The following is a 27,523-nucleotide window of genomic DNA, read 5'->3' as shown; positions in this document are numbered from 1 at the left end:
TCCAGAGGTCAATTCACACTGTCACTACTGGAGCGAAGTGGTGTCTGCATGCAGCTCCGTCTGACTGCACTCCTCTCTACTCTGTCCCATGCTCACGCCAGTGTCTGGCGGTTTCCACCCCACCTGATCTGTTTTGGAATCAAACAGAGTGTAGCTTTTGAGTCAGACTTTACTCACTTAGCACAAAGCATTTGAGATGCATCCACATGTTTCGTTTATCAAGAGTTCATTCTCTTTTTGATTGCCAAGTAGTATTCCATTGAATGGATGTCACATTGAAAAATTTTAGGTTGTTTCTAGTTTGGGGCAGGAAACCTGAATAAACCTGCTATGAACATCCACATATAGGTTTTTATGTGAAACTAAGTTTCTCTTGGGTAAATATCTAGGAATGGAATTACTGGGTCACATGGCAACATTTAATTTTATGAGAAACTGCTGAACTGTTTTCCAAAGCGCAGGTGCTATTTTGCACCCCTGCCTGCAACATGTAGGAGCACAGTTGCTTTCCTTCCTCTCAACCCTTGGTAAGTTTTCTTTTTTGTTTTAGCCATTCCAAGAAGTGTATAGTTTGCATTTCCCTCGTAACTCATGGTATTGAGCATCTTTTCATGTGTTTGTTTGCCATCCATGTGTCTTTGAGGATAGTCTTCAGATCTTTTGTGCATTTAGTTATTGTTTCCTTATTTTGAGTTGTGAGAGCTATTTATATATTATGAATACAAGTTCTTTATTAGATATGTGATTTGCAAATATTTTCTCCCAGTCCTTCGCTTGATTTTTGAGTTATTAACAGTGTCTTTTTTTTTTTTTTTCTTTTCTCCTCTTTGCGGCACGTGGGCCTCTCACTGCCGTGACCTCTCCCGTTGCAGAGCACAGGCTCCGGACGCGCAAGCTCAGCGGCCATGGCTCACGGGCCCAGCGGCTCCGTGGCATGTGGGATCTTCCCGGACTAGGGCACGAACCCGTGTCCCCCGCATCGGCAGGCAGACTCTCAACCACTGAGCCATCAGGGAAGCTCCAGTGTCTTTTGAAGAGCCTAAGTCTTACTTTCGATTAAGTCTGATTTATCAAATTTTTCTTTTAAGATTGTACTTTTGGTACTATATCCAAGAAATCTTTACCTAACTTAAGGTCACAAAGATTTTCTCCTGTTTTCTTCTAGAACAAAACCTGTCTGTAGTCTGGACTCGTGAAAGCCTTTTAACATTTACTTTTGACTTCTCTGGCAATGCACGTCCCTCAAGAACTTAGTAAGCTCCCGATCAGCTTGACTTGCCCCATTCTCTGTACCGGAAACCGCACCCAAAGTCTTACCTTAGCTTGAAAAGAAAGGACACACCCTTAATCTGATCTTTGCTTTAAGTCACTTTATCCAACTCAGAGGATTTCCTGGGCTTTTGCCCCTCCAACTTTTAAAATTCCATTTCTATTTGGGACTAGAAGCAGTGGCTTTTCCAACTTTGGGAGGCCCCAAATTTCTGGGCTTTCTATTCCCTTTCTATTTGGCTTGCCAACTGGTCAGTTATTTCCTGAGCTTATCTCTTTCTTTATAATCTCTTCTCAGATGTGTCCAGCTGTATCTGACATACACAGATTATTGCTCTGTTTTCAGGTTTTTTCCCTAGAGCCATAAATTCAGAAGGCACAGATTCTACCCTCCAGATTATCATAGGCAACAGTCTTAGTAAACACTTACCCCTGTCTAACCTAGATGTCCATCCCTCCATCCGAATATATCTGTTTCTTTACTTTCCACCTCTTGATTGATAAGCTGATGCCACCTACTTTAGAATTTCAAAAGATTTTCAATCCCTTTCTGCCTCCTATTGCTGTATCAGTCAGATAGGTAACACTAGCTGCTATAACAAAAACCTTGGCATTTCAGTGACTTATCGTAATAGAAGATCATTTTTTGCTCATGTTAACATCCACTGAGGGTTGGTGGCTCTCCTTTAAGTGTTGACTCAGGAAACTGGGCTCCTTCTATCATGCAGCTCCACTATTTTGGAGGCCTTCACCTCCAGCCAGAGAGAGAGAGAGAGGGAGAGAGAATGGAGGATCATTTTCCATTTTCTAAAGGTGCCTATTATGTCAAGCCCCATCCCACTGGCCAGAACCTAGTCACATGATCCTAACATAATTATAAGGGATGCTGGGAAATGTAGTCTTTCTGTGAATCCAAGAAGAAGAAACAGGAGTGGTAGGATCTGGCTGCGTGGACCCATTTCTTTGGCTGGGAGCTGGGGGCCCTTCCTTGAGTCAGATCTCTCCTTGCTCTCCTAAGGCTCATGTATTGAGTAAAACCTCAGCATTTCATTTAATTCCACCCATTCAGTGATTCCTTTAAACAAGCATTGGTGAGAATCTCAGAGTGGTAGGTATAATGCTGGCATGAGAGGTGGGGGGAGGGAGGGGTGGCGCTAATGTTCCTGAAGTGGCTGCTATATTTCTAGCACTTGAACTGCTTAATTCCCACAGTGATAGACCTATGTTATCTCCATTTTGCAGATGAGCCAGCTGGTTCAGAAAGGCCATCTTGCCCAAGGTCACAGAGCTAGTAACTTAATCAACTGTGATTAAATCTTTTATTCATTCTAAGTGGCTTGGTTTTATTGCCTATATTTATACCCACCAGGTTATAGTCTGGTGGGGGAGATACAAAACCAAACAACTGAAATTCAGGGAGACAAGTGGACAAAGTATTATCAGAGCACTGACCACTATATCTGGATGTAGGGGAGGCATTGAGAAATCTTCCAGGGGGAAGGGCATTTGAGCTGGGGTTTCATAGGGTAGTCAGGAGCTCACCAGATGGAGAAAGAGGAAAAGGCTTTTGCTACGTATATTTCCCTGTGGCCTTTGCTCTAGGCTAGGCTGTATATGGGAGGGCCCCCCTCAAATTTCATTTTGGGGTTTCTTGTTTTAATTTGTGATGCCTGTGATTGGGGCTTCTGGGGGAAGATCTAGAGGAAATTGCTGCTCTGAGTTGGCTGGGCTGCGTCCCCAGGAGGTGAAGATGGTTCTGATAAAGTGCTGTGGTCTTGGCCTTGCAGATCAGCCCCTCTGGGAGATAAGGGCAGAGGAGTTGCAGAAGGAGCTTCCTGCTGCGCTGATTGGCTGGCAGATCTGAAGCTGTGGGCTGGGCCGGCCCTGAGGATCCTGCTGATTCGGTCAGTGAAGTGCTGAGGCTGCACCTCTGGCTCCCTCCTCCAACGCTGCGTCTCCAGTCACCTGGTCCACACAAGAATCCTTCCAGACAGTCAGGGCAGGGGAGGGAACTGGGTTTCAGCCCTGGCTCTGTTATTAGTTAGCTATGAGGTGTGGGAAAGTCACTTCACCACTCTGGGCTTCCTTTCCTGCGTATAAAATGGAGTAATCAATCTTTACTTCAAAGCACCCTTGCTAGGAGTCAGCAGTCAATGAATCTGAAGTACCTACACAAGTACTTGGTATAGAATAGATGCTCAGTAAAAGGTGGGTACTCTTTTTATCATCTGTTATCCTGGCCTGATTGTGGCTTCTGGGTGTCTGTTCCAGATCTTTCTGGAGCTCCGTAGCAATGCACCAGGCCCTGGGGATACAGCTATAACCAGTCCTGCCCCCTGGACCCTCTGGGCTTTTTCCTATGCCTCCCTTTCTCCTCTCCTCCCTCCCTTCCTTCCTTCCTTCCTTCCTTCTTCCTTCCGATGCTGATTCATAAATAAAACTTTATGTCCCTGTTAGGCAGTTTGTAAGCATTGCTGGGGCACCTTACCTGAACTCTGATATCATACCTCTTCCAAGTGCATTATGAAAACAATTTGCTATCTAGAGGGTTCTGAATGCCTCAAATGGCAGGGGAGCTTTCCTCTCTGTTTCTGTTTCTCTGTCTCTATTGCCCCCTGTCTCTCTTTCTGTCTCTGTCTCTGGTGGCTCTGGTCCCTCTGTTTGCTCTGTCTCTGTCTCTCTCTGTGTCTGTTTCCCTCCTGTCTCTCTCTCCATCCTTGGGGAAGGGGCCACAGCTTGGGCTTGGGGAATGGGCACTCTCCAGGGGTAGAGAGAATGCATTTTACTAATTTACTAAGCAGCAGCTCCAGGCCTAGCCCTGGGCCCTGCTGGAAAGAACATTCCAATGTAGGCTAAAAACTTCAGAGACTAACAAGTGATAATATAGGAGGTGGTTATTCACATGGATTGAGAACGATCATACGAACTGCCAGAATATTAATCGGTGCGCCACGTTCATAAAAAGAAGGCAGGGAAGAGGGGAGCTTGAAATGACGGGGACAGAACAGTAACACAGCTGATTCCTAACAGGAAACATTAAATATGCATACAGTGGTGGCAAATTGGGTAAGTTCACAGCAGAATTCCTAATAACATAAATTGGCTGTTAGCCCCTTTACAGACTGCTGCGTGAAGCTGGCATCTTGATTTGGAGTAAGTTGAGAATTTTAACCCTGTTAGAGAATGCCAGTGGGGGAGGGGTGCCGTGAACCTTCCTCCCTCCCCCCGACATCCATCCGAGGCATCACCTTGTGAAATCCACAAAGCACGCAAAGAAGACACCGCTACCTCCTTGGCTTCTCAATTCAAATGTTCCTCCTATCCTTCCTCTCACATTACATGCATCTCCCTCCCATAGCATACGGCAAATTTTAAATGCTTATGTATTTGGAGTGCCGTCTGTCTCCCCAACTAAGCTGTAGACACTAATGTTTAAAAAAATTTTTTTTTAATTAAAGTATAGTTGAATTACAATGTTGTGTTAATTACTGCTGTAGAACAAAGTGACTCAGTTATACATAGGTATACATTCTTTTTCGTATTCTTTTCCATTATGGTTTATCACAGGATATTGAACATAGTTCCCTGTGCTATACAGTAGGATCTTGTTGTTTAGACGCTAATGTTTTTGCCATGACATTCTAGGAGCTGGTTGTTCTACCTTGGAACCTTGGAGATCAACTTCCATTTTCACTGAGTGCTGCCTGCTTACATGCCTCGGGGGCTCTCCTGGGATGAACCTGTGGCCCCCAAAACAAACACAGCTCTGGTGTCAGATCTGGGTCCAAGTCCAAATTTTGCCTCCTAGAGTTCTTAACAGTGGGACCTTCGGCAAGTCTGATTTCATCTCGCTGCATTTCAGCTTCCAGGTCTGCACGATGGAGGGAAGAATTGGATGAGATGGGGTGTCACAAGGCTGCAATAGGCTCCAGGTCTCCAGACCCCAGGCGGGGACTCTGTTCAGTTTGATGGAATGTTCTATGTGGGTGGTTTTCAGAGGGGAAAGGGTACATTGAGGCACTTGTCATTGAAGACAAGGAGAAAATACTAGGACTGTTATTTGTATTCATCTCAATCAAAAATACCTGTGTTTAATTTATAGATAAATATACACGTAGGAAGTATGTGCTCCAACACTCGTTTTCTGATGAAGCACTTTGGAAGTGGTGCTCAGCTGATAGCCTCGGCCATTTAGGCACTGGCCACCTTTTGTTTTAACCACTTTAAATGGGAAGTAATTTCCTCTCAGGCAGAGGCAATGCAATTTGACTTAGCTTTGTCTATGGAATTCCTGGTTGCCGTTGGGACATCAGCTGATATCGCACTGGAACACTCTGGTGCCTTCCATGTAGGACTGTTGTTTTTCACTGACACTAAATACGTCCAGACTTCTCTGTCCTTTTTCAGGTTTTTCCGTTTGCTTTTCCTGGTTATTCTGTCTCTTTCTCAAACTGCAGCATAAAGGCGAGAGCCTGAGGGGAGAGTTGAAAGATTTGGGATTTATATTCCATCTTGGTCACTAACTTACTGGGTGACCTTAGGGAGATCCCGTCTAGTCCCTGGGTTCTGGGTTCCTCACTTGTAAAATGAGTGAATTGGCCCAGATCATCATCTTAAAGTCCTTTCTAGCTCAGTGATGCTGTCACCTTTCTAGATGGCCAACATTTTTTTTTTTCTTTCATTATCTCTCCTTCCCCAACCTGAAATCTACTGCAGGTTGGAAAAAAACCCCAACCTGAAATCTGCTGCAGGTTGGAAAAAAACCCCAAACATACACCAGATATTGCCTTAGGTCTTATGCATGAACAAAAAAAGTAAATAAGCATGGTTATTGCAACAAAGCCCAAAGGAAGTCTTGAAGGGAGAGAATTGGAGGGCCTCTCCCTGGGACAAATGTGTGAATGTGCATGCCTGTTTTTGTATGAACTTTGCACACAGCTGTCTTAACTGTTGACAGGGCTGCAAGTCTGACCCTGGTTGGAGGGAGGGGCACTGTTCTTTGTGAGCAGAGAGCACTGCAGTGCAGATGCTGGATGTGAGCCTGGAGCTACAACTGTGTCTGAGTCCCAGGTTCTGAAGCAACTCCTAGAGCTGCTTGGGGAGATGGTTGGAATATAAGTCCAGGACCTCAAGGTGAAATGTCAGAGCCGGCTGCCAGGATGCTTGACTGTGATGAAGATCTCTTTTCAACCTGTAATGTAGAGTAACTGGCAGAAACACGGACACATTCATTTATCAGGAATTTCCCACTAGTGTAAGACCCAGGTGAGTAATTCAGGTGAAAGGACCAGGGTTGTGGGTCCAGGAAGCACAGTCCATCATAATGTTTGACAGCTTTATTGAGGTTTAGTTGACAAATGATAAACCACACAGGTTTAGAGTGTACAGTCTGATAAGTTTTGACATACATATACACCCATGTCACCACAATCCAGGTGGCGAACAGATCCATCACCTCCAAACGTTTCTCCATGCTCCTCTGTAAACCCTCCCTCCTGCCCCTCCCCACTTCACCTCTCCCTGCCCCGTCCTTGGGCAATCACCAATCTGCTTTCCGTCCCTAGAGATTCGCTTGCGTTTTCTAGTTTTATTTAAATGGAAGCGCACAGTTTGTGCTCTTCCACACCAGATTCTTTCACTCAGCGTAGTTACTTTGAGATTCATCAATGTGGCTACAAGTAGCAATAGTTCCTTCCTTTTTATTGCCAAGTAGTATTCTGTTGTGTGGCTGTACCATGATTTATTTATCCCTTCACCTGTTAATGGACATTTGGATTGTTTCCAGTTTTGTGTTAATACAAATAAAGTTGCTATGAACAATCATGTACGAGACCCTGTACCAACCTCTCTCTCTCTCTATTTTTCCTGGGTAAATACCTGGGAGTAGAATGGCTGGGTCATAAGAATGGCTGGATTTTTAGAAACTGCCAGACTGTTTTCCAAAGTGATTGTACCACTTTACATTCCCACCAGCAATGTACAGGTTTCAGTTGCTCACCAACACTTGGTGTGGTCAGTCTTTTTAATTTTAGACATCTTAAGATGTCGGTAGTTCATTGTGCTTTTAACTTCCATTTCCCGAATGGCTAATTATGTTGAGCATCTTTTCATATACTTATTTGCCGTCCTTTTTTTTTTTGGTAAATTATGCAGATTTTTGCCTATTTTAAAATTAGTTTTTTTTTATTATTGAGATTTTAGAGTTCTTTATATATCTTTATATATTTTGACAATTTTAAAATTAGTTTTTTATTATTGAGATTTCAAAGTTCTTTATATATTCTGGTAATGGTTCTTTATCAGATATACCATTTGCAGATATTTTCTCACATTCTGTGTCTTGCCTTTTCAGTTTCTTATCAATGTCTTTTGAAGAGCACAGGTTCTTAATTTTGCTGAGGTCAATTATGTTTTTTTTCCTTTAACAATTGTGCTTTTGGTGTTGTAGCTAAGAAATCATTGCCTCATTGAAGATTACAAAAATTTTCTTCTAAGAGTTTTATAGTTTAATGTTTTACATTTGGGTTTATCATTTGTTTTTAGTTAATTTTTGTATATGGTATATGCATTAAAGTTCTTTTTTCTTTGCATATGATTCTTTGATTGTTCTAGCACCACTTATTGAAAAGACTACCTTTCCTCCACTGAATTACCTTTACATCTTTGTTGAAAATCAATTTCAATTATGTGGGTTTACTCCTAGAATATGATTTATTTGCCTATCTTGACACCAATACCACACTGTCTTTATTACAGCAGCTTCAAAAATCTTGAAGTCAGGTAGTGTTAATCTTCCAATTATATTCTTCTTTTTAAAAGTTTTTTTTTTTTTTCCATTCTAGGCCCTTTACACTTCCATAAGAATTTTAGAGTCAGTTTGTCAATTTCTGTAAGAAAGCTTGCTGGGATTTTAGTTGGGAATTGCATTGAACCTATAGATCAATTAGAGGAGAACGGACATCTTAATAAGAGTGAATCTTTTGGTTCGTGATTACAATAAATCTCTTCATTCATTTAGACCTTAATTTTTCTCAGTGATATTTTGTAGTTTTCTGTGCTCAGGCCTTGTACATCTTTCATTAGACGTATCCACCAGTGTTTCTTATTTTTTATTGCTACTGTAATTATTTTTTTCATTTCAATCTGATTGTTGCCAGTATATAGAAATATAATTTTTTTAAATATCATTCTTTTATCTAGCAACCTTGCTATACTCACTTATTTGTTCTAGTCACTTTTTTTGTATATTACATAGAATTTCCTATGTAGACTATTATGCCTGTGAATAAAAATAATTTTACATCTTCTTTTTCATCTGGATTCCTTTCATTTCTTTTTCTTGTCTTTCTGCACTGCTTAGAACTTCCAGTACAGTGGTGAATAGAAGTGGTGAGAGTGAAGTTCTATGACTTGTTCCTGATCTTAGGATGAAAGAAGTCAGTCTTTCACCATTAAATCTGATGCTAGCATATGTTTTTGGAAGACGCTCCTTATTACACTGAGGAAGTTTCCTTTTATTGCTAGTTTGCTAAAAACTGGATGCTTGATTTGGCCAGATGCTTTTATATATTGCTTGATGATCATATGGTTTTTCATTTTTTGGTCTGTTAATATGATGAATTACATTGATTGATATTCAAAAATTAAACCAACCTTGTATTGCCAGGAGAAAACCCACTTGGTCATGGTGTACTTTTACATATGTAAAAATTAAAAAAAATAATTTTTGTATTTATTTTCATGTGGGCTATTGCACTATAGTTTTCTTTAGTATCTTAATCTTGTTTTCATATCAGGGTTGTGCTGGCTTTATAGAATGCACTTAGAAATGTTCCTCCTTTTATTTTCTGGAAGAGTTTGATATTATCTCCTGCAATGTTTGAGTAGGATTCACCAGTGAAGCCATCTGGCCTGATCTTTTCTTTTGTGAAAGTTTTTAACTAAAATTTCAATGTCTTTAATAATTAAAGTGCTGTTTGGGTTATTTATTTTCCTGCTGTGAGTGTTGGTAGTTTGTCCATTTCATCTAAATTGTTGAGTTTTTGGCATAAAATTTTTAATAATGTTCCCTGATTATCCTTTTAGTATCTGTAGAATTTATAGTGATGTCACCTCTCTTATTTATGATATTGGCAATTTGGTTCTTCTCTCTATTTTCCCTAATTAGTCTGGCTAGAGTTTCATCAATTTTATTGATCTTGCCAAAGAACCAGTTTTGGTTTTATTGATTTTTTTCTATTGATTTTTATTGGTTTCTATTTCTTTGATTTCCCTTCTGATTATTTTATTTCCTTTTTGTCTGCTTAATTTGGGGCTTATTCTTCTTTAGCTAGCTTTTTTTTGTTTTTGTTTTTGCGGTATGTGGGCCTCTCACTGTTGTGGCCTCTCCTGTTGTGGAGCACAGGCTCAGCGGCCATGGCTCACGGGCCCAGCCGCTCCGCAGCATGTGGGATCTTCCCGGACCGGGGCACGAACCCGTGTCCCCTGCATAGGCAGGCAGGCTCTCAACCACTGCGGCACCAGGGAAGCCCTAGCTAGCTTTTTAAGGTGGAAGCAATCACTGATTTGAGACCTTTCTTTCATCTTTTCTAATATAGCATTTAAAGCTATGCATTTTACCATGATACATTAGCAACATTCTATAAATTTTGATTATTTTCGTTTTCATTTAGTTCAAACTACTTTCTAATTTTCCTTCTGATTTCTCCTTTGACCCATGAGTTATTTAGTTCCAAAATTCTTGTAGATTCTCTAGATATCTTTGTGTTATTGATGTTCAATTTAATTCCTTAGTGGTCAGTGAACATACTTTGTATGACTTGAATTATTGAGACTTGTTTTGTGGTCCAGAATATGCTCTATTTTGGGGACTATTTCATGAGCACTTGAAAAGAATATGTATTCCACTGCTGTTGGGTGAAGTGCTCTACAAATGTCAATTAGGTCAAGTTGGTTGATAGTGCTCAAGTACTATTAATGATTTTCTGTCTGCTTGTTCAGTCAATGATGGAAAAGGGGATATTGAAAACTTCAACTAAATTTGTGAATCTGTCTTTCTTTCCATGCAGTTCTAACAGTTTTGCTCCACATAATTTGAGGTTTTGTTACTAACTGTATAAACATTTAGGAATGGAATGTCTTTTTGATGAATTAACCCTTTTCACTATGAAATGCCCTTTGTTATCTTTTTGTTATTCTTTGCTCTGAAATCTACTTTGTCTGATATTAATGTAGCCACACCCACTTTCTTTTGTTTGGTGTTAGGGTTTTTATATTTAAAGTGAGTTTTTTTGTAGGTAGCATAGTGTTGGGTCTTGTTTTGTTTATTTTTAATCCAATCTGACAAAATCTGCCTTTTAATTGTCATGCTTAGATCATTAATTTTGAAGCTATTATTGCTATGGTTTAAATCTACCATCTTCCTATTGGTTTCCTGTTTGTCTCATCTGTTCTGTGAACTTCTCCCCCTCTTCTGCCTTCCTTTGTGTTGAATATTTTTATTATGATTCTATTTTATCTCATTGATTGGTTTGTTAGCCTACTTTTTTCTTGAGTTATTTTAGTGGTTTCTTTAGGGTTTTTAATATGCATCTTTAATTTAATGTATAGTATAAGAACCTTATAACAGTACACTTCTATTTCCTCTCTCTTGACCTTGTGCTATTGTCACATGTTTTATTTCTACATGTGCTATAAACCAACCCCACAGTACATTGCTTTTACCTTTCCTTCAAGTATTGGGTTGGCCAAAAAGTTCATTAGGGTTTTTCTGTAACATCTTATGGAAAAACATGAACGAACTTTTTGGTCAACCAAATAGTTGGTTATCTTTCAAAGAGTTTTGAATAACAAGAAAATCACCTTTAGAGTCACGCATGGAGTTACCACTTCTGGCGCTCTTCATTCTTTTGTGTAAATCCAGGTTTTCACTTAGTATCATTTTCCTTCTGTGCAAAGAACTTCTAACAGTTCTTCTAGTGCAGGTCTGCTGGTGATGAATTCTTTCCACTTTTGTGTGTCTGGAAAGACATTGTTTTTGCCTCTGCAAACTGAAGGACAGTCTCAAAGTCTCCACAAATCTGCCGACAATTCCCTTTCCACTTCTCCTTAGAGCTATAAGGGGATGTGTGGTGGGAGTGGCAAGATTTAGAATGATTTCTTTTCTTTTTTTCAAGGAATCTCATGATTATTAATTAAATTAAATTAATTAATTAATTTTTTAAAAAAAAATTTTTTGGCTGGGTGGCACGTAAGATCTTAGTTCCCCAACCAGGGATCAAACTTGCACCCCTTTCATTGGAGGCATGGAGTCTTAACCACGGGACTGCCAGGGAAGTCCCTAGAATGATTTCTTTTGTGTGGAATATTTTATAAGAACATAGAGGAATCTGTCCTGTGCCCAGTCATTCACTGAGGCAGGAGCTAATGGGGTTGATTCTCCATCCTGGAAGCAGGGGTGATCATGAGTAATCAAAGGACAGTATATGAGGGATGGTAATTTATCACTAGCATGAATCACATGATTGAGGAGGAGAGGACATATATTTTTAACCTGAGAAAACAGCCCTTTGTTGAACCAGTGATGAAGAATAAATATCTTTTTCTACCAAAATTAATATCTTTTATGCCTCAGTGACAAAGTTTTGGGTTTCAATGTTGCACTGAAGTCAAGTCTACCTTTTATGTCATGTGGAAGGAACTAGATTTGCAGAAACTGTGATGGAGATTTCTGTCCTCTTGGCTATGGGGCCCCTGTCTGGTTTCTTCAAAGGTGATCTTTTCCTTGTCCTTTAGGGAAAGACGACAACATCTCCTCAGCTCAGATGAAATTCCAAAGTCTATATTTGCATGTGTAATTTGGGCAGCAAAAGGAAACTAGACAATGAACCCTCATGTTTTCTTATCAATTTTTCCACTTTATGGTGAATTTTACCATTTGAACAGTCCTGGTACTCACACCTGAGCTCAGCCAATTTCTCGAAGATAGAACTTAGGAGGAGAAGTCACAAAAAACACAGTCAGGTATGGGTCATTGTAGGAGTTTCTAGACTCAGGCTGCCTCAGGTCAAGTCCCACCTTCCTCCTCCTTTCTAGGCCTCAGTTTCCCAGCTGTAAATGGAGCTTTGGTAGTTTCCTCTCCAATGCTAATATTAAATAAATCTACCATCCAGACTATATTAATTCCCTCCCTTGTACGAGCACACATTGTATATCTTGTCTGTGTTTGGCATGTTGCCAATGTAGTCCTATATTTTCTTAATCAGATCACTTCATTTTTGTACAAAAAAAAGGCATTTTGTTTATTTTTCATAATTATTTTTATATTATAAAAATTAGCATGTTAATTATAGAAACTTTAGAAGGTAGAGATTCGCAAAAAGAAGAACACAATCATTAAAAAAACTCACACTATCCAGAGATGACCACTATCTTCAATCTTTGGTTATATACCTTTCCAGTCTTTCTTTTCTGTGTATGTACTCACATTCTGCATATATTTCTCTCTGTCTTTTTTTTTTTTGGCTGCTTTGGGTATTCGTTGCTGCATGGACTTTCTCCAGTTGCGGTGAGCAGGGGCTACTCTTCAATGCGGTGTGTGGTCTTCTCATTGAGGTGGTTTCTCTTGCTGCGGAACGCTGGCTCTAGGCACGCAGGCTTCAGTAGTTGTGGTGTGTGGGCTCAGTAGTTGTGGCGCACGGGTTTAGTTGCTCCACAGCGTGTGGGATCTTCCCAGACCAGGGATTGAACCTGTGTCCCCTGCATTGGCAGGAGGATTCTTAACCACTGTGCCACCAGGAAAGTCCAATCTTTCTTTTCTTTTTTTTAATAAAATGGCATTATACAGAATAAATTGATTTGTAATTTTTTTCACTTATTATTCTGTCATCAGCTTTCTACATAATTGAACATTCTTGCATCATGTCATTTTTAATGCCTATCAAGTTTTCCTTTTTAAGATGTGCCATGATTTATCTAACCATCTCTGTTTTTGACACCTTGAACAATTCTAGGTTGAACTTCCTAAAGTGGAGACTTTCTACCCATTTCTGATGATTTCCTTAGGATCAATATCTAGCAGCAGATTTCTAGAACAAAGAACATTTACTTAATATTTTAGGCTTTGAAACATTCCAAATTAAAATCCAGAAAAGGTTTTATGAATATAAACTTCCATTCATGAAGCAAGAAAGCATCTTTTTCCAGCTACCTTATCAAACCTAGGTATTATTTACAGGTTTCAAGTCTTTATCTGTAATTCTGAGATCCAAAATTTTCTGAAAATGAAAATTGTTTCATCATTTATTTGGTGGATGAATCTGACCTCAGTTGACATGGAGATATTTATTGCCTCTATTTTATCTCATGTAGTGTGAATATTCATGTTTTGCCTTAGAACTATCTCAGTGTTGGATTTGGGTGTGCTACTTCACATATTTCAGGGTGAGGGGGGTGTTTTAGTCCATTTGGGCTGCTATAACAAATAGCACAGACTGGGTGACCTAAAAACAACAAATGTTTATTTTTACAGTTCTGGAGCCTGGAAGTCTGAGATCAGGGTGCCAGCAGGGTTGGGTGAAGGCCATCTTACCAGATGCAGACTTCTCACTGTGTCCTCACATGGAGGAGGGGACTAGGGTGCTCTGTGTGACACCAACATTCAGACCCTAGTGGGATGGTTGCCAACGTTCCCCATGTGCACTAACATTCCTTTCTAGAATCTGAAAATTTCTAAGTTTACAGACACATCTGACTTCAGGAATGTCAGATAAGCAACTATGAACTTAAATCAAACAAATAATTAACATATCAATAGGCAAACATGATGCCTCATTTATTTTAACTTACATTTCCTTGTTTATTAGCGAGGTTAAATGTATATTATATATCTTTAACATCAATACTCTTTTTGGTTTTTGTGTATTTTGATAGAGTTTTTACTTGTCTAGAGAACTTCTTTGAAGGTCACTGTTTAATTCCTCAAGGGCAAGTGAAGGGTATACTTTCAAAGTCCTTGTCTTTTGAAAATTCCTTTTCTTAGCTTCATCAATGAGCAGCTTCTTCGCAGGGATAGATTATTGGGTCACTGTTTCTCCTGTTCCATGGAGAAGGCTCCACTGGGTTCTGTCTTTTGGGAATGTGGAGGAAAGGTCTGATGCTGAATCATTTTTTTACCCTAGTGTGGAATTTTTTCTTTTCATCCTTTAGATTAAGAAAAATAAATCACTAAGGCATTAGGCACCTTAATTTTGTCTAGTACTTAAAACATGAAACCTCAACACAAAGAGAGATTTTCTTCATCTCAGGGAAATTGTTTTTCTGTTAATCCTTAAGTCAGTGCTGACTGCCTGTCTGACCTGGACTCTCTGGACTTCCTGTTTTGTAGATGTTGTGTCACTACGGTAGAGTTTTCTTGCCTTATATCATCAATTTGCTCATCATGCTGGCTATCGGTCCTTTATCCTGGGTGGTGGCAGGATTTCTCCAGCCAATACTCCACTGCACTGATCTGGTTTTCTGTGTATCGATTCTGTTCTTCCCTTTCTCTCTCTATTGTCTCCTTTGTGTCTATCTTCATGAATATTTCCTTAATCAGGAGGGTGGTTAGAAGGCGGTCAGTTCTAGTTTTGAGGGCACCTGGTATTTGACCATGACAACGTATCTGCTCAAGGAGCTTTACGGTTCTTGATCTCAGTCTTTCCACCTGCAGGGTAAGTGGGTGGGAGTCTGACTGGATGCCCTCTGAGGCCCTTTTTAGCATCATTTTTCTATGAGATATCCTTGAACTTACTGTGAAAAGGGGCCTGCTCAACACTTGCCTCCATCTCCCCTCTTTCCCTTCAACTGGAGACACTAACTGGCCGTTATATTTAGTGCTTTGGGCCACAACAGATTCCGATAAGCATACATTAAGGTGTATTCAGATGAGAGTAGCCTTGCTCCAGAATGCAAAAAAGCACTGTCCTGGGAGTTGGGGGTCTGTTGTGGCACGCTCCAAAGAGCCCCTGGAGTGAATCCTTCGTGTGTCTCGGCGTCCCCTCCTGCAATACGTATGAGCGCAACTAAGCACATCAAAGCCCCCTTCCATTCCTGCGTGACCCTGTGGGTCTGTTGGAGGATATCTTTCAATGAATGAAAATGGTAATCAGTTCTTAATGAGTGTGTTCATTTTTTTTTCTAGGGTCTCTTCAATACTGTGACGAATATAAGACAAATGTATTCCCCAAGTCACCTGATTTTGGATCAACACTCAAAGAGAAAGAATATGGAATTTTTTTGTGCCCATAGCTGAATTCACCTATTTGAATTCACAAGGTTTGTCCACTTCCTGAGAGCTTCCAGGAGATGGCCTTTCCATGGATGTTCAGTGTAAATTTCTAAACAGTGAAAGCTGGCTGAACACAGGGTTTGTCCTGTTTGGGGGTCAAAACTAGGGGGAAAACCAGTTTCCATTGCAAGAGGGTTCAACATGGCAAATTTCAAGGGAATTTTTGACTCACAGTGACATGAGTTTTCTGTGTATAGTGAAACCTGCTTGGATTTGCATGAATTGGAAGTACGCACCAGTCTGGAAGTTCTACCTCTGAGAGAAGGCCTTGGTCTCTGACATACCTTCAGCAACTTGCTCCCTGGGATGAGGTGTTGTGTCTTACGAAGATCTTGGGAGGCAGATGGATCATGGATCAACTCAGCTCTGCCACTTTCTGTGCGACTGCAGACAAGTTATTTAACCATCAGGGGCCTCAGTTTCCTCATCTGTAGGATGGGGATACTAACGAGGTAAGGATCAAATTAGACCACACGTGAACACTATCTGCCATTCCTGTTTTATTCTCTAATGAGTTGGGGCCAGATCTAGATCTAGAACAAGTTTTATCCACCTCAACACGATTGATATTCTGGATGAGTCTGTTGGGGGACACGGGGTTGTCCTGTGCCTTGTAGAATATTGTATTGCCGTCCCAATGTTGTATTGCTGTCTACAAACAACATTCTACAATGTTGCTTGTAGAATGTCAGTATTGCTGCCTTTTTCCCAGTAGGTACCAGTGGTAACCTTGAGTTGTAATAACCCGAAATGTCCTGGCTCAGCCAAACGTGCTGGGGGCTAAAAATCATCCCCAGGTGAGACCCACTGCCCAGAAGCAGGCAAGGTGCCCCGCTGGACCTTGGCCCTAAGCACTCAGTAAGGGGGTGATTTTTGTGCAGGTAGAAAAGATTTGGTGGACTGACACCTATTTAAAATAGTCTTGTTCCTGTGGATGGAGATGGCATATTTAAATTAAGAGGCTAGTCTCTGATTGCCGGGGTGGGGTGAGAAGAAGTGACTTTCCAAGGTTACACGGGGTACCTTTCTTTCTGTGGTAATGAGCTTTCCATCCCTGGTAGGGTTCAACCCTGGGGACTCCCAGGCATGGGAGGCCCGTGCCAGGCCACGCTGCAGAAAGCCGATGTGCTGGCGGGAGCAGGGAGGTGTTCTCTCTCCGGGGACCACACTCATCTTCCGTCTTTGGATGCCACCCAACTGGTTCCCAGCTGTTCCTATGTCTTCCCGCCTCTCTTGGACCCGGTCTCCATCCTCCCTCTGAAGCGAGCTTGCTCTCTAAGTTCTAACGAGAAATACTATGATCTAACTTCTTGTGGCTTCAGGAGATACAAATCTGTGGTAACACTTCAAATTAAGTGTCATGAATGAGTAATTACTTCCTGAATCTGAGGAGTCCGATTGAACGGGACTCATGATTGTGTGTTCATTACAATCCTGCTGATGATTAAAATTATATTTTGGGGTTTTAATAACTCTGTAAGGGACATGTAGATAAAGCTCGGAGATATATATTGGTGTGGATGTTCGTTAAACCCCAACAAACATTGGTATTAATTCAAACATGTACTTACTCTTTCATGGAACTTTAATGGAATTCATGTCCGAGATGGGTCAGGATGTTGCAATAACGTCTGTGTCTCTTTGGAGCCTGAATTCAGGGATCTTTTGATCTTCGTGGGGTTTGAGTTTGGAGCAAGAGTCTTCAGGGTGCACGGTGGCTGGGAAACCAAGAAGGAGATTTGGGTGGTTATGACATGCTCCTGTCAAATTTCTTCTGGGCCATTCCAAGGATCAGAGTAGAATCGAACTTGGAGTCTTTCTAGAATCTGATTATTATTAGATCATATACCTGTGAGCATTGAGTTGGTAGGAATTTCAAGTCATTTATTCACCCATTCTCTCCCCGAGATGCTGAGTGGGTGGGGTGCACGCAATCCAGCCCCTCAGGTGTCTGTTTGCCCATGGGAGTCTGGTGAAATATCAGGGACTTTTTACCTCCTCCTTCCCACTCTTCCATTCCCCCCATCCTTTCTCCCACTCAGGGGTCTGCAGAAGCATCCTCTAGAAGTCAGAATTAATTGGGAAACTCATACATCCCTGTTCTCTCAAGGGCATGGGCTCCAATGTTCCGACAGCTCAGGGCCAGTCCTGCCTTCCTGTTTCCAGACGAGGGAGCTTCCCTCCTCCCCAGAAGCTGAGCTCGCCCCTGGACATCCTGGGGATTTAGAAAGGGAGATAGCAGTGCCCCAGGAGCTGGATGGAGAAATGGCATGATCTACCCGAGGAAGCAGGTGGTTTTGGAGAGCCCAATTGACGCGGCCATTTGAACGTGGCTGTTTTTGGTACAGGATGTGTACTGGTCAGGCCCTGGCGGGAAATGGCACCCTCGAACTGGGTCATCTGGGGAGAATTCCCATCTGCAAAGGGGAGAGCAGGGAGAAGGGAGATTCTAAGAGATACTGCAGTGCCCAGCTGCAGTGCCCAGTGCCCTGGGCTGGAGGTGGGGGGGGAGGGAAGGAGGGAGACCCAGGGAGGTGGGGGTGAGGGAGGGAGCTGGGGACCCAGGGCTATTAGTTTGCAGAGCAGCTTCCCGGGCCCAGAGGAGGATGCTGGAAGGCAGATGGGGAGAGGAAGGGGAACACAGGGACCGAGTGTGGCCGGTGACGGGGCAGGGGCAGCGCTGGCGCCCAGTGCTTGTAAGCGACCCAGGGACAGTTCTGTAGAGGGTGTGACCTTTGAGATGGCCTTGATGGGGGGCTAGAACTGGGACTGGTGGAGCTGGTGGCAGCGGGTAGAGGTCCAGGAGGAGGAGTGAGGCTGGAGAGGAGAAAGCATGCAGGTTGGAAGTAGGGGGTTCAGGGGAGAAGAACAGGAGTGTGGGTTTGATGGGAGCCCTGGGTGGTGGTAGCCCAGGAGGGACAGGTGAGTTGGGAAGTCTGACTCAATTCCTTGCTGGTGAAAGAGTCTGATTTTACAGGATGTTAGCGTCCACTGAAAGGGGTGATGGGAGCAGGGCCATGAATGGGGTGGAGGAATATGGCAGGATGAATGGACTGGGGGAGGCTGGAGGCCGGGAGGAGTGAGGAGTGAATAGGGTTTGGTCTCAGTGGCCACTACAGGGATGGAGGAAAGGGGAATGGAGTGAGAGGTTCCGAGGTTCTTGTCGGAGAAAAAACGGATGGGATAGTGGGGAGGGGAGGGGAGGGAGGGGTGATGCCCTGGTCCCTAGACAGGTGATACCATCAGAGAGAGGCTTAAGGCTGGCTGGAGTTGGAGGGACTAACGACATTTCCCGGGCCCTGTGGGTGTTGGGGGTGTCGGGGTCTCCTACAGTGAGACAGTCTCACTGTTGATGAGATGATCTCACTGCATCCCCCACCTGGCTTCCCACCAGAATCACCTGCAGAGTCCATTAGATATACAGCTCCCTGGGCCCCAGGATCAGATGGCAGGACCGGCCTTGGAACCTGCATTTTAAGGTGCCCTCAGGAGTCTCTGATGCAGCTGGGCTGGTCGATGTTGCTATTTCCCTTCATCCTCCCAACGTCCAGGAAGGTCCGTGTGGTTTTTTCCTTCCATTGGTGTGGAAACTGAGGCATAGGTGACAGGACTGTGACAAGGGCAAGTCTCAGCCCTGTGGCCTCGTAGATCCAGGTGAGGTGGGGACCTACTTGGATGCCTTTAATCTCACCTCTTGGGCTTCAGGCAGTTTGCTGGGAGGTTGTCTTCCCCAAGTCAGGGCTGCACAGGGGGTGGGCAAGAGGGTGCCAGGCCCTCCCTGGTGGCCAGGACCTTGGCAGACAGAGGCTGACAGAGCCCGCTTGGCCTCAGCAAGCCCGAACGGCTGGAGCTGGTCAGCTGCTGGGTCCCCGGAGGATTCGCCATGAAAGGGTCGCAAGTGATGAAATGCGTGCGTACCCAACTCTCTTGAGCTGGACACTCTGCCAAGTCAAACAAGTCATGCTTCGGGGCTTTTTTTCTGAATTCAGTTCTCGACCTAGGCAAGGGAGGTGAGCTCAGTTTGTCTAACCTGTGAAATGGGAACCGATGTGGAAGTTTAGAGTCACACAGTCAGATAGACCTGCCAGTTGCCCCCTGACCCTCAGTTTCTTCACCTGCAAAATAGAGGTGGCATATCAATCTTGTTGTGTTGTTACTGGTGACCAATGACATCAGGTGAGTAGCACATACAGAATGCCTAGCACGTTGGCAAGCGTGGGGCAGGTAAAATTACCCAATGTCATGGGTGCTTGGCCAAACCCAATGCATCGTGCAATTGTTGGTCAAGGCAAATATTGAGTGAGTGTCTGTGAAGTGTCATGACTGTGTTCATCGCTCTGGGGATGCACACCAATACACACAAGTGTCTGGACCTTGGCATCCAGAAGCTTCTAATCTCATGGGGGTTAGGAGGCAGCAGGGAGAAATCCAACTGAATGGACAGCACACATCTGCTTTCTCAACACCTTCTGTGTCTCACACATTGGCTTAACCCTTCTTTGGTACCTTGGAAAGGTAAACAAGAAAAAGAAGAAATGTCTTAGCGTGCTTTATGGGCCCCTTCACGTGATGGGGCTGTCCAGGGCTGCTGTAGTCAGCCAGACTGAACACCACTTTCCCTTCTTTACGGCTCCACAGACTCTTATCCATCCTCGAAAACCCCACTCAGATGTCAACTTCCTCTAAGAATTATTTCCCAACCTGCGTGTCCTTCTGGGCTGGTCAGGGGCTTTCTCTGCTGTCACAGCCCGGTGCTGGCACCCTTAGAGCTCTGATCATGCTGCGTGGTGAGGGGTGATCGTCCGACCCCCACTAGATCGTCAGCCGCTGGAGGGCACACATTTAACTCAACTCTGTGTGCCCAGTGCCTAGCCCAGGACGGGGCAGAGAATAAAAGCCTGGCTGGTTAAAGGAACAGGTGGACATAAAAAGGAAGAGCTCATAATCCCCTCCTGAAGGAACACTCGTGGGTACAGGGCCATCAGACTGTACAAGCACAGGGTCACACATGACGGGGCAGGAGGAAGTGATGCCCTGGGGGAGCCCAGAGCCCTCAGCGGTTTTCCCCAGGGGACCCAGAAGGACCTCCAGGAGCAGGTGGCCTTTGAGAAGGGATTTGAAAGGTGACGTCTCACCCCTAAAACCATTCTTCTCTGTCTTGCAGGGTGGGGCCTGGGGCTGGAGTTCCGTCCAGAGCTGGGGCGGAGCAAAAAATGACCAGTCGGAATATCCTCTCTGCCAAAAGGCAAACACACATTCTTCCTAGTAGGAGAGTGGGTCTCCATCCCTTCACGACCCAGCTGGCCACAATTCACTTTCAACTCAGTTGAGATTTTCGCTTTCAGAAAAGGTGGGACAGGAGGGCTGGGGCAGGACCAATGGAAAATCAAATGGGGCAGAGCGGCAGGTCCCCAGGTCTCAGACTGGCCCCCGCGGTTGGGGGTTCTGGGCAGTGCACAGGAATGGCATGTTGGGCCTGTGGGCTCCTCTGACACAGTAGCTGCTACTCCTTCATTTGTTCAAAATACAAGCCCAGGGAGCACAGCTCTGGGCTGGGGGCGGGGCAGGTGAAGGGATCATGCTCTCTGCCCCCAGGAGATCACAGGGGAAAGAACCAGACAGACCAGGAGCTGATCAAGAGCGCTAAAGCCATCTCGCATCTCCCAGGGTCGCCTCTACAGAGACGGTCGACAAGGTGGAGGGCCGTTCACGCACATGTGCGCATTAAACAGCTGTGTGTGTGCCCAGCATAGTGGACAAGACAAAGTCCTGCCCCACGGAGCTTACACTCGAGTGAGGGTATTGCCAGTAAGAGCTGGGGACTCTGGTAAAAATGACCTTCTCCCTGTGCCAGAGGCTCAGTGACATCTTGGGGGGACCCTGGGGTAAACTGAGGAAGAAGAAAATGGTAAAAGGGTAGGAAAAGACAAATGCCTCCATGTCCAAAAGTTGGGAGCCTGGGAGCCCAGCTTCAAGGCTTGTGTGCTGGGGTGGAGAGTCTGTCTGTGCCTTCAAAGCACTGGCGAGGGCCAAGCGCTTGTTTCTGGTAGGGATGTGTCACGTGATCAGATTGGCCTTTTCGAAAGATGACAGTGGTTTTGGCATGGACTTACTGGAGGCACAAGAGCAGAAGCTGTCCAGTGGGCAATGGTCCTAGTGAGATACGATGTGGTTAAGACAGGGTTGCAGCAGGGTGGGTCTACGTGGGGTTCGCTGTTAAATGGTCCATCGAAGCTTGTTTCCAGACGTGTCTCTGAGCGGTGCGCATTCATCCATTCTTTACTGAGTCTCTCTCTCTGAGAACGAGGTGGAGGTGTCCTCTGCCTTCCCGTTCAGCCCGCTAGAGTCTGATGCAACCGCACAAGGCCTGTGCCGGGACCTCCAGGTCTCCATGCAGCCCTGTGGCCAATGAAGACCCCCGGGGAGCTCCTCACCCAGGGCAGCCTGGCGGGGAACCAGGAGGCAGTGATGGAGCTCGCTCTGCCCTCTGCGAGCCCTGAACCCCCCTGAGGAACCGGAGAAGGAACTCTGCCTAACTTGCTGCCTGAGCCCTCTGGCTGCAGAAAGCAAGGAAGGGGAGCAAACAGAACAGCACACGTGAGGCAGGGAGGCCTGCGAGAGCCTGGCGCTTGGGGAGGGTGATTAGGTGTCGTTAGAAAAGGAACCGTCAGGAGGAGGCGGGGGCAGAGTGATGCCTGGCCAAGGTGGGCTGTTTGGAGGATCCTGGGTCTGGCAGGTGGGAGGCGGGTGCTGGGGCAGGACACGGCCTGGGCCTGTTCCAGGCAGTGGGGCGCTTCCCGCAGGTGGCCCTTTGATCTCACCACAAACGGCCTATTCAGCATCTCCAAGACTGGGCCGGGTCCTGGCAGCCAGGGTGGGAAGGTGACGAGACACAGGGCATTTTCTGCCTGGTTCCAGGGTGAGGGATCCACTGCTCCGTGACTCTTACTGCCCACGTGGAGAGTAGTCAGGTTCCAGCTGCTGCTGGGATGGCCGCTTGCCAAGGATGCCCCTGACGGGTCCCCGGGCTGGCTGCCGGGCTGGGGGCAGGAGTGGGGTAGGGATCCCCTGGATGGGGGCGTGTGGGAGGGTTGCGCCCCTGTGCACAGCCCCTTCTGCCAGAACTGACCGACTGGAGCCCCTCCCGGCACTGGAAACATTTCCTTGGGGAGACTCATTTGCTGGGAGAGACAAGGCTGGACATTGCGGCCCTAATACTGAGAAGGTTGAGGTCTCCTCTCCATCCCACACCTGCCATTCCACATTCAACACTCAAACCACAAGAGACAATCTTGGTACGCGGGCCTCTCACTGTTGTGGCCTCTCCCGTTGCGGAGCAGAGGCTCCGGACACCCAGGCTCAGCGGCCATGGCTCACGGGCCCAGCCGCTCCGCGGCATGTGGGATCTTCCCAGACCGGGGCACGAACCCGCGTCCCCTGCATCGGCAGGCGGACTCTCAACCACTGCGCCACCAAGGAAGCCCTTGTTTTTTGTTTGTTTGTTTGTTTTTTTAAATGACACTAAACGTTAATGAGTGCTGGAAACAAGCAGCTTCTTTTTCGACTTTTGGGTTCTTTCTCTTTATTCATTTGTTTTGGGTGTCTCTGCTTCTCTGATTCCCTAGGAGCACGTATTCAGAAGGCCTGTTGGACGAAGGATGACTCTGGAAAGAGGCTGCCTTGCAGATCGCCGTGTTAAGAGAGGAAGCGTGGTTGCGGCTGAAAGGTGTTTAGAGGCAGTGTGTGGACTCACACAGTCCAGGTCTTGGACCTTCCTGTCTTCACCCAGCTGTGTGTCCCCAGGCAAGTCACGTAACCACTCTGAACCTCTGTCTCCTCCTCTGGAACCTGGTAACAATACCCATTTGCTGGGAAGAGCGAGTGTGCTGACAGTGGTGTACGTATCCATAGTAGATGCTCAGCGAACATTAAATGCTCCCCATCTCTTAAGAAAGAAAAGTTGGCTTAGGAATAAGCTTTAATTAAAATGTTTTTGTTGTGCTAAGAAGAGGCCAAAAGTCACAAAATTATTTAGAGATTGTTTTCACTGAGTTCAAAAATCCAGGAGACTATTTAATCAACAGTCTGTTTTCTTCCTCACAGCCGCACTGATGTACTCATCTTGGAAGATGCAAATTAAGTAATTGAAGTTTTCAAATTTATTTTATTCGTTTCTCACTCATTCACTTATTCTGCAAACAGGTGACCAACACCTACTATGTGTGAGGTCTTGTGCTGCTTCCTGGGATGCCGAAAAGAGGAGGGAGGGAGCTTGGGGCTGCGGGAAAGGGCAAAGTCGGGTCGGATAGGTCCCTGCCATTTACTAACCGTGACCTCCAGTGAGTCATTTTAACTCTGTAGCCCTCAGTTTCCTCATTGGGATAATCAGGATAATAATATTTCCCTTGTAGGGTTGTCGGTGAGGATTAAAGCTAATGCATGTAAAATGCCTGGTGCATGGAGCCAATGGCAGCAGCCTTGGTACTAAGAGGTGGTCCCTGCCCTTTAGTGCCTGCTGGTCTCTTGTGGGGATAGCGGACGAGCAGATACAACCCAGAGTGATCTGTCCCGTGCAGAACTGCATCCCTCTTTCTGCCTCTGCATGTAAAGGGTGGCACAGGTGGGCTCGAGGACTTCTCGGAGGAGACTGATCAAAGGACATTTCTTTGGGGGTGGGGTGTCTTTTTATCCTGCCCATTTGCAAAAGACCACGGGAAAGTAACCGAGTCCCTGACATTGCTTTTCAAGAAGTTGCTTAGCACTGCAGCAGAGCAGGGCACTGCCCAGAGTCCTGCGGCAGGTTCTTGGGGGAGGGAGTCTGTCTGTCTGGGTGCCCGGCCTGGATGAGTGAGAGCGGCCGCAAGAAAAGGCAGAACTAGTTCCTCCAAGTGTGTTTATCTTGCCGATCTGACCTCAGAGCCCAACCATCCTAATGATTTTTAACGACTATAATGTGTTCTCCCGTCTTGACTGGATCCATTGGCCATGCTACCCGATGGCTGGTTTCCCATGTGCGTCGCCCAGTGGAAGTTGGTTCAAATGCCAGGTGGGATTACGTGGTTGGGCTTTTAGCTAAAAAGGCTTTCACTGAGGGTTCCACGTGAGCTCAGGGGGATGGCACCAAAACGAGCCCCTTGGTAAAGCCAGCTGGAAGGGGGTGCCGGCTTCTGGAACCAGCTTTGAAGTCGGGGAGAGCTGAGTGCAACCCCTTACTGGCTGAGCTCTCAGGAGACCAGCTCTGCCTCTCTGGGCTCTGCTTTCTCTTGGTCTCTGTCAGCAGGCAGGACACGAGCTGTCCGCGTGTTTCCTGATCTCTCGCCCTCTCTGGGCTGGAGCAAAGTGGACGATGATTTCTCAAGCACCTCCCAGTGTTGTAATCCTATGACTGACTCTTTAGCCAGCTGGATCCTCCCTGCCAACACCCACCTGATAAATACCTGCCCGTGGTGGACGAGATGGACTCGGACAAGCAATTTCCCAAGAAGGGCTGCGGCGGCCTGGGCTGGCTGCCCTCCTGAGGCCTCACAGAGCTGGCTGAGTTTCACGGAATAGCCTGGAAGGTCACTCCACGCCGGCTGCCTCCAGACAAGGAGAACCAGGAAATACCGAGGGCCCTGGGTCCTGTGAACGCTCGCGATGCAAATGTCTCGGGAGAGGCAGAGATTTCTAGAAAATGAGAGCTCCTCGTCAGCCAGGCAGGGCTCAGGGCCGCTCTCAGCCCTTCAGGCAGGTCCCAGCTCTTGCTTCACCTGGATCCACCCTCTTTTGTAAGCAGTAACATCCCTGCCAGCTCTATCACGGGGACTCGGGCCAGAAAGTGGTAGCGGCCCAATGGCCCAGACCCTCCTGGGAAGGCCGTGTAGCTTCCTGACTGGCTGTGCAGGTGGGAGCCCTGTCCCTGGGGGTCTTCCATCCCCCCCCCCCACTTCCATTCTACAGACACGAGCACCCTGTAGCAGGCAACATTTGCAGCCACTTACCTACGGCCTCGTGGCCGGGGAGCCGTGAGGCAGCTTTGTCCTGGGGCCTGAGTGCAAAGCCCTCACTGTTATTGTTACTTCTTAAAAATCTTATGAGTGTTAGGTGAAAAACTTGAGGGCTTGAATTTGAAAGTGTCCCTTTATAGATGACACTGGTTTTCAGCTGGGGGCAATTTTGTCCCCCAATAATGGCCCTATACCCTGTCCTATTGGATTTATGTCCACAGTCACTTTTCCATCCATGGCTTCTGCGCTGTTTTCATCTCTTACCTGGAATCCTGCACTCTCCTCCTCGTCTCTCCAGGTCTCTCCTGGGTCCAATCTTTTGCTCAAATCACTGTGAAGTGTATCTTTCTAAAGGTAGTTTTTGTTAGTACACTGGCCAAAAATCCCTCATGGCTCCCTTTGCTAACAAGAGAGCATCACTTCCTTAGCATGAGAGTCACGACTGGGCTGCTCTTCCTGGGGTCTCCAGAACTGGTGGGATTCATCCAAGCTTTGAGAGTATGTGGGTTTTCAGCAAGATGTGGGCTTGGAGGCGGAGACAAAAAGAGAAGAGAACATTGTCCTGACCAGGTTCTCTTGTTCCCTTTACTGTGAGGGAGGCATCCATGTCCCATTTCACTGGCGGAAACTTGAAGCCCAGAGAGGGGAAGCGACTTGCCCGTAGGCACACAGGGACTCGGGACCCAGCGGGTAGTACCGCCCAGCAGGCAGACGATTGTGCTGGAGCTTTGGAGGGCTGGGTGTGAACAGAGTTCCTCACTCCTGTGTGGCCTGTGAGGATTAAAGAGCAACACCCACAAGGGCTGAGCAGAGAGTCAGCTCCCACTGTTAGCTGGTATTATTATTGCCATGATTAGAGAGACCTTTTGTTTTCAGAGCCAGATCTGCCTGCACTCCTTGGGTGACCTTGGAAATTCCTTAAAGTCTTTGATCCTTGGAGTAAAATGTGCAAAACTGCGCTGACAGCACCCCCTGTCCCCCGTCCCCCAGATGCTGGTGCTAAGGGCCTCGTGTCTTGCTTAGCCAGTGTGAACTGCTATTTTTATTTCCATCTCTCTGTAGAGGTTGTGAGAGTTTACAAAAAACAGGAAAGGGGGTTTCAATGCTGAAGAAAGACGGGTGGGGACCAGGGGAGCTGGGAGTCGGCCCTTTAGGGATTCTGGCTTTGGGCAATTTCCCTGGGCTTCTCTGGAAGTGTCGGTAGACACCAAATGTCCCTCTTGCCTCATCTGGCTGGACATTGCGACATCGGCAAGGAATGAAGGATAACGCTGTCCTGGGAGGGCCACCTTAGTCATGGGAACCAGGGGAAGCTCTCCCGGGAGTGTCCTGCAGACGGGCAGGGCCTGGACGGCGGGATGGGTGGTTAGTCAGGAGCCTGGCGGGCAGGACCTCTCTCTGCAAGTAATCACCTGGCAGGAGCGTGCCTGGCCTCCACTGAGCCACACCTGGTGACCTCTGTGTGCCCAGTGGAGGCTGGAGGGGCGGCCCTTGCCTCACAGGAGAGGGGGCGGGCACAGCTGGGATTCCTGAGGCCTCCGAGCTTGCTGGGAGGCGGGCCCCTAGCTGCTCTCCCTCACTCCGCCATCCACTTTCTGGGTGCATCTGGGCAAGTCTGGGCTTTAGGGTTCCCGTCTGTAAAGGAAGCAGCACACCTAGGCCTCTAACACCCGCATCGAGTGTAAATTCCTCTACATCGGGCTCTTAGCTTCTTATTCGGCCCAGAGCCCGGCACATGGTGGGCCCCCAGTAGCTGTGATGTGAGTAAATGAATGATGAATGGATGATGGATCAAAATACTTCTCCCCCACTTCATTCCAGCCCACAGGATGCTTTGCACTGGGGTCAGCTCAGAGAAGAGTCATCCTCAAAGACAAGGCGGCTGCCTGGCCCAGGTACAAAGATGCTCTCAGAGAGGTGTCGGCGGATTAGGACAAACCCA

The 27,523-nt window shown here is 46.0% G+C and overlaps 1 long non-coding RNA gene across 4 annotated transcripts; it reads right to left on the bottom strand.

Moving 5' to 3' along the window:
- Positions 1–9,603: 9,603 nt before the first annotated feature.
- On the bottom strand, positions 9,604–25,295 carry LOC117199673 (uncharacterized). Of its 4 annotated transcripts, XR_004480995.2 has the most exons (4): positions 18,996–21,664; positions 17,167–17,313; positions 15,880–16,039; positions 9,604–14,469 (listed from the first exon to the last, which is right to left on the bottom strand). It is a non-coding gene; the product is annotated as an uncharacterized LOC117199673 (long non-coding RNA). The 4 variants fall into 4 exon arrangements; XR_007475826.1 differs by lacking the exon at positions 18,996–21,664 and adding an exon at positions 25,022–25,295 and having other exon boundaries at positions 9,604–16,039; XR_007475827.1 differs by lacking the exon at positions 18,996–21,664 and adding an exon at positions 25,033–25,295 and having other exon boundaries at positions 9,604–16,039.
- Between the last annotated feature and the right edge of the window lie 2,228 nt (positions 25,296–27,523).

Source organism: Orcinus orca, chromosome 2, assembly GCF_937001465.1.
Source record: "Orcinus orca chromosome 2, mOrcOrc1.1, whole genome shotgun sequence".
NCBI classification, from domain to species: domain Eukaryota; kingdom Metazoa; phylum Chordata; class Mammalia; order Artiodactyla; family Delphinidae; genus Orcinus; species Orcinus orca.
This window is presented reverse-complemented; position numbering and strand designations above follow the sequence as displayed.